At 56.0% G+C, this 6,913-nt stretch overlaps 1 pseudogene across 1 annotated transcript in view; it reads right to left on the reverse strand.

Moving 5' to 3' along the window:
- Nucleotides 1-4,188, reverse strand: part of LOC310772144 (nuclear pore complex protein Nup160 pseudogene) — a 4,260-nt pseudogene extending 72 nt beyond the window's left edge. Inside the window, exon 1 of the transcript in view lies at nucleotides 1-4,188. This exon is cut by the window's left edge and continues 72 nt beyond it. The product of the transcript in view is annotated as a nuclear pore complex protein Nup160 pseudogene (transcript).
- Between the last annotated feature and the right edge of the window lie 2,725 nt (nucleotides 4,189-6,913).

The raw sequence follows: 6,913 nt of genomic DNA on the forward strand, positions 1-6,913 counted from the left end.
CGTCATCTGATGCACCAGCTTGTGGTAGTCGTCCAGTTTGTCCCGCACTCGCTTGTACATGCCGCCGTTGGTCTGCGTCTCATTGAGCACCTGCAGCAGCTGGTCGATGGCGGTGTACGGCAGCCAAAGCAATGGAGCCGTGGCTGAGAGAGGCCCCTCTACCCCAAAGTACTGGTGTCCCTTCCCCAGCAGAGCGTCCACGTACTCCAGCACCAGCTCAGCGGCCGCCTCCAGCAGGTCGTAGTTCAGGTAGAGGCGGAGCAGAGCGGCAGCGTCCACTCCCTTGTAGACGTTGACCAGCCAATCGGGCAGGGGGACACCATGCGACAGCAGCTTGGTGATGACACAGCGGTAGTGTTGGGCGTTGGGGGACGGATACCTGTCCAGGTAGGAGGCCAGCAGCCGCCACGCCTCGTCCGCAGCGCTTGACTCTTTGTTGTTGATGGCTGTTGACAGCTGGTTGGCAGCCAGCCACCTCCAGGCTTGGTTGTGAGTGTCCTCTCCTCCATACTGTAGCTTGATGCATTTGAAGGCCAGACCCTCAAAGACGGGTGTCAGGGGGAGTTTGAAGGTTCGGCAGAGCGAGAGGGCGCAGTCAAACAGTCCTCTTTGGACCAATAGGGCCACCATCTCCACAGCGGAGACACTGCCTGCGATGGCAGCAGAGGGCGGGTGCCGCTGCGCAAGGGTGAGGCGGCTGCGGGACAGGATGTACTCCTTCTCCAGGTCCTTGACCTCCAGGATGTCCACCTGACGTTTTCCTGGATCAGCAGCAAACTCTCCGTCGTAGTTCCTCTTTCGCAACGCCCTCGGACGCTCGTACACAGTTCCAGAGGTGGGCTGGGCGATCCAGGCGTACTCTGGCCTGATGAGGCGGAGGCAGTTGAGTGCAGCCAGGTAACAGTTGACCTGTTTCTGGAGGCCAAGGCGAGTCCGAACCTCGCGGCCCAGACGCATCCCCAACTCAAACATCACCGCTCCCGCTTTCCTGTAGTTGTGTCTCTTGATGTGGAAGGCGTACAGCAAGTCATAGTAGTTGTGGGCCAGCAGGTCCACGGCTCTGGCCCGAGACTCGATGATACTGACAACCTCGTCGTGCAGGTTGACGTAGGAGAACCGGACCAGGTCCCGGAGCTGGGAGCGTTCACACAGCACCACCACCAGCTGCCGCAGACAATCCAGCTGCCTGCTGGAGTCGGGGTTCTGGGTGAGAGCCTCGTACGCCTGGCTGTTGTGGCCCAGCTCCAAGTGGTGTTTGAATATGCATGCCCACAGATCAGCCTGACTCCTGACATCATTCACAGCCTCTGCTGTGGCCACAGTGGCCAGGTGGATGACCAGCTCAGGTAGACCCACATCCTCCAGCAACCGCAGCACCTTGTTGTAGTACTGTAGCCGCGGGGTGGGGGGCGCCGCTTCCTCCTCGGTGCCCGTCAACCTCATCAGAAACTCCTCCTTCTCCACCTCAGTCGCTGCCTCCTGGAAGCACTGCAGAGCCTTCTGCCCCTCTCCGTGAGCCAGGTAACACTGGCCCAGCATGAAGCGATGGGAGCCCGCGTTCACCTGGCACCAGGGCCCAATCAGCCTGACGTACTCCTGTAGTTGTGTGTACTGACAGTTGGCCATCAGACAAGCGGGGAACTGGAAACCAGGGTTAATGGGCCAAAGGAGCTGTGCTAGTCGGTTGACCATGTTGGAGATCATGTGGGGCCAGTGGACCAGGGTGTTGTTTGGCAAGTGGCTCTGCTGCTGGGTGTAGATCTGGGAGATGACGATCTTCCTGGCTACTGTCTCGTAGAATAGCTCCACCACCGTCTGGAGACTCAGAACTGATCTGTGGATGGCGAGGGCCGGGCAGTCGGACAGTTCCAAAACTGCCAGGTGCTGCAGGTTGGCGTCGATGGTGTCCATGGGCACGGTGGAGGCCAGGCTCTGGCTGATGTGTTTGAGGAGGTGGTAGGAGGACAGGAGGAGAGAGCTCCAGGGAATTAGATCCTGCTGGAGCTGCAGCAGCCGAGCGCCCCCACCCAGAGATGCGTTGTCTCCGAGGCGGAGGTAGAGCTTCTGCAGGAGGAGCAGGTCTCTACAGAACAGTGCTCGAGTCATGGCCATGTGGCAGACGGCCTGGCAAACCGCCGTCACCGCTACACTGCTGCCGTACAGCTGGGACAGGCTGATCCACACGTTCAGGCTCTGGCCTGGTGCGATGGGTGCTTCCCCCGCGGCCTCCGAGTCCGTGTCCAGGTCCATCTCCCTCAACAGGACCATCATGGCCGCCGTGGGGTTAGAGATGTCCTGCAGCTTGTTCTGGATGTCCTCAATCATGTTGTCATTTTCATTGGCCAGCATGTTGTCCAGGACGAGGTCAGCGGCTCTCTCAGGTGACTGCAGATGTTCCAGAGCTTTCTCCATCTCATAGGCCATCTCCACCGAAACCGTGTCGCTCAGCAGCCGCAAACACTGGACCAGCTGCAGAACGTCCCGTCCCACCTCTGTTTCCTCCTCAGAGGAGAGGTACTCGTCGCAGGAGAGGTACAGGTGGTCCACAGCAAAACAGGGGATGAGGAAGGACACAAAACCCTTTCTGAGCAGGCAGACCATGGCGTTGTGCGGGCTGACTGTCAGGCCCAGAGGTATGGCCAGGGCCTCCTGGCACTGCAGGCAGCAGGCATAGAACTTGGACCAGAACTCGATCTGGAGCCGCCGGTACCCCTCCTGAGAAAACTCAAACACTGTCACGCTGCGCTGAAGCTTACTCTCCACGGCCACGGCCACCTCTTTCTTCAGCATCTCCCAGGGCAAGTCCACGATCCTCCCTGAGCCTCTCTTGTAGATCTGTAAAGCTCTAACTATGGCCGAGGCGCGGATGAAGCGCAGAGGGGAGAAGAGCACCTCCAGGTATGTCTCCCTGGGGTCCTGGTCCACTCCTATGTCAATCTCCTCCTCTGGCGGCGGCTGCACGAACACCTGGCACCACTGGCCTGCTGTATTATGTTCAAAGTTGATGTATTTGATGACGGTGGTGGCGGAGTCGTCCACCCAGAGGCCCCAGATGTCCCCAGTGGAGGTCAGGGCAAAGTCGACCAGCGTCTCCTGTGTGGAGAAGAGAGTGGAGATGTGGTCGAGGCTGTACTGGCCGTTGGCGGTGGCGACCAGCTGCAGAACGGTGAACTGTCCTCTCTGCGGCACGGCCAGGTAGACGGCCACACACAGGCCCGTGGCTGAAGAGGCCACGCGCAGCCGGTGGCCGTGAGCCGCCGCCCACGTCACCCCTTGACAGGCAGGCATGTGCTCCAACATGTCAGCCTCCAGCAAGCAGCTCTGGTCCCTGAAGGACCACACGCGGAGTTTGTGATCCTGGCAGAGGGCGAAGATGAGGTCCTCCCGCTCCCACACAGCCAGGCTGATGACCAGGGGCTCCCCGGGGCTCTCCTCCAGGACGGCCGGCTGGCTGGATGCCCTCAGCCACATCCAGCCCGCCAGCCGCTGCATGACCATGCTCCACTGCTCTTCTTTCCTCCTCCTCTTCAGCTCCACCACACACACACTCCCCCGTGTGTCGTGCGGCGGCGGCAGGGTGACGACCGCGATGCCGCCGGCGGGCGAGGCCAGGGCGTAGTGGCACTCCCCCCGGTGGCTGAGCCAGGCCGTGGCGGCGCTTGGACCCCCCGTCTGCCCCGGCGCGGTGGGGATGACGGCGCTGTGCGCGGGGTCCTGCAGGCTCAGCTTGCCCACGTCGGTGAAGATGGACTGCCTCTGGAGCTCCGTCGCCAGCTCGCTGTGGTACATGCGTGTGGGGTGAGGCAGCACCACACGGTGTACACTCTGGTCGGTGGCGATGAGGACGATGACATTGTTGAGGGTCTCCTGGATGTTCACGCCGCCAGGAAGCACAGTGCAGTGGGTGAACTTGAGTTTGACCGCGTTGTTGAGCAGGTCGGTGTCCAGACTCTGCTCCACCAGCTGCACAATATCGCCCGATGTAGACCAGTGTATGAATCTGTTCCTGGCGACGGACAGCAGCTCCCCGCTCTCCGCATAGTGGAAGCCCCCGGCACTGTCTGGTAACTTGATCCCACCAGGAAGTGCATTGAGACCGAGGTTTACTGTTATCTCTCGGAATCTCTGAAGAGTTTGCCCCTCAAATCCACAGATCTCTATGAAGCTCCGTGCCAACACCGCCGACATCTTTGCCTCATGGAACTGTGGGATAAATCATATATAAATCAAAGAAACACACTGGGGAAAAAGCACTTGTCTTTTCTTATAACTCAGATAGTATTTTTGTCCCGAGGAACAGAGATCTAATGGCTTGTACCTTTCTTTTCCTTTCAGGTGTTACAGCAGTAATGTCCAAGAGCTGAAGACATCTCTAACAGTGAGTACACACTCTCTTCTTCTTAGGGGGGCTAAGTGGTTGTCTGTGGCTCAGTCACGATTGTGATGTCATCAGTGATGTCACTTGAGCAATTGTGATGTCAACAGTGATGTCATCACTGATGTCACTTGAGCAATTGTGATGTCATCAGTGATGTCACTCGAGCATTGTTGTGATGTCATCAGTGATTTCACTCAAGCAACTGTGATGTAGTATGAGCCGATGGCGCACACCTTAACTGCAGCCATTGCGCCTTTCCATTTCCAGAGTCCACCCTAGGAATCTCACGCTGAAGAGTCAGTCGCATAGCGCACAAGATTCCTCTCTTAGTAAAATGGGCTGTCACGATTTGTGACGGAGGTGATGTTATCAGTGATGTCACTTGAGCAATTGTGATGTCATCAGGAATGTCATCAGTGATCTCACTCGAGCCTTCCTGGCTGAGGCTATATAAGTGGTGGGAGTATGAGTAGGGAGAAGAGGACATGGGTGATTTAAGGGGAAAGAGTATCCACCCTAGAAATCGCTAGTATTCTAAAAACGAACATGCAGGTCTGCTATTTTTCACTCCATTGCCACGGAGGGCATAAAATAGTCGACGCTTGACTTTCTAAAATATGTATTTTCACACTCTTCTGCTTTTTACAGTTTTTATGGCACGCCAGAACAAACTTGCAGACTCATTCCGTTTCAGGCCTAATTTGATTTGCATTCATTCAGTGAAAAGAGGATGTTTTTTCTCTCTCCCAATTAAATTTAACAAGAGCCCCTTGAAAAGCAGTTGTTTTGATTACATTACAAATTCGGGGGTTCATTCAGTGAATCGAGCAATTAATTAGATTTCTCTCATTCTAATCTGAATATTTGTCTGAGGCGCAGGCGCCTAATAAACATCTGTGGAGTTTGCTCTCTGTTCACAGCTAACAGTGAACGCCTGTTAGCTGTGCCCCAGTGTGCTGCTAGTTAGCCGGATCTCGGCTTGTGTTTAGTTGTTTATCTGTATTGCTACGTGCAGCTTTGATCTCCCTCCCTCCCTCCCTCATGCTCTCTCTCTGTCTCTCTCTCTTTATCTCTCTCTCTCTGTCTCTCTTTATCTCTCTCTTCTCTCTCTCTTCTCTCTCTCTGTCTCTCTCTCTTTATCTCTCTCTCTTTATCTCTCTTCTCTCTCTCTCTCTCTCTGTCTCTCTCTCTTTATCTCTCTCTCTCTTCTCTCTCTCTTCTCTCTCTGTCTCTCTCTCTTTATCTCTCTCTCTTTATCTCTCTTCTCTCTCTCTCTCTCTGTCTCTCTCTCTTTATCTCTCTCTCTCTGTCTCTCTTTATCTCTCTCTCTTCTCTCTCTCTTCTCTCTCTGTCTCTCTCTCTCTCTGTCTCTCTCTCTCTCTCTCTGTCTCTCTCTCTTTATCTCTCTCTCTCTCTCTCTGTCTCTCGCTCTGTCTCTGTGTGAGAGCTGAATTTAGTCATGGGCGCGGCTGCGTCCTCAAGGCTTCACTTCACACACACCAAAGGTGGCAGTTTGTTGTTTCCACACACAGACGGTGACTTGCACTTTTCTCCCTCCCTGACTCCATGGCCTCCCCTGACTCAATGGCCCTGACTCCATGGCCTCCTCCATGGCCCCTGACTCCATGGCTTCCCCTGACTCCATGGCCTCCTCCATTGCCCTGACTCCATGGCTTCCCCTGACTCCATGGCCTCCTCCATGGCCCCTGACTCCATGGCCTCCCCTGACTCCATGGCCCTCTCCATGGCCCCTGACTCCATGGCCTCCTCCATGGCCCCTGACTCCATGGCCTCCCCTGACTCCATGGCCTTCTCCATGGCCCCTGACTCCATGGCCTCCTCCATGGACCATGACTCCATGGCCTCCCCTGACTCCATGGCCTCCTCCATGGCCCCTGACTCCATGGCCTCTCCTGACTCCATGGCCTCCTTCATTGCCCTGACTCCATGGCCTCCTCCATGGTCCCTGACCCCATGGCCTTGTGCCTCTCTTGAGTGTGCCACCAGATCTAACGGGATCCTTCATAAGGTTCTACTGAACGTACAGCTCAGGGAAATTTTCCTCTCTCCAGCGTGACTTTAGCCTCGCGCGTCACCATTATTACCGATTCGATCAGCGCTGCTGGCCTGCTATACTGCTTCATCTCTTTAGCTGTGGGTGATGTGCTCCTATAGGTTGGGGCAAGGTCAGGTGGTTGTATCATTTGTGATGAGTATTGATGAGCGCTGTCCGGGGGAATCCATTTCTAGGGCGGGCGGGGGTGGGTGGGGTGGGTGGTTGCGGGTGTGTGTGTAGGCCTGTAGCAACAACCCCCATCGCTGGCTGTGCCTAACTGTTGTCTGTCTTGGCTGCCCTGACTCCTCCCGCAAGCCCGTCGAGGAGAACAAGCGAGCAGAGCACAGGGAAACATGGCCGCCGTCCAAACAGCTATGGTGTAATTAGCTGACATTTGTTGCTTGGAAGACAAGGGAAGGGAAGGGAAGGGGGGAAAGAGCTGCTCAACTCAAACACCCAAAGGAATATGCAAATGTGGA

The sequence above is a fragment of the Poromitra crassiceps genome (assembly GCF_964638095.1).
Source record: "Poromitra crassiceps genome assembly, contig: HAP1_SCAFFOLD_2087, whole genome shotgun sequence".
Taxonomy (NCBI): Eukaryota; Metazoa; Chordata; class Actinopteri; order Beryciformes; family Melamphaidae; genus Poromitra; species Poromitra crassiceps.